We start from the raw sequence: 381 nt of genomic DNA on the forward strand, positions 1-381 counted from the left end.
TCAACGCAATGTTTCTGAGTTCTTAGCCCATTTGGGACCAAATTTCAACAAGTCTTCCTCCAAACTTCTAAACACTCGTCATGATGCTCTAGCACTTGTAATCAATCAAAATTATTGTATTCTAACATATTCTAACCCCAAAAAACAGTATACAATCCATTTAATGCTTGAAAGCAATGGTTGTGGGTTCTTAACCCATTTCGGCCCAAATTTCAGCAAGTCTTTCTACACTCTTCTAAACACTCTTCATGCATCTCTAGAACTTGTAATCAATAAAAGATAATGTATTATAACCTATTCTAACCCCAAAGAACACTAAACAAGCCATTTAGTTGTTCAACGCAATGTTTCCGAGTTCTTAGCCCATTTGGGACCAAATTT

The sequence above is a fragment of the Capsella rubella genome, unplaced genomic scaffold (genome assembly GCF_000375325.1).
Source record: "Capsella rubella cultivar Monte Gargano unplaced genomic scaffold, Caprub1_0 scaffold_50, whole genome shotgun sequence".
Classification (NCBI taxonomy): Eukaryota; Viridiplantae; Streptophyta; class Magnoliopsida; order Brassicales; family Brassicaceae; genus Capsella; species Capsella rubella.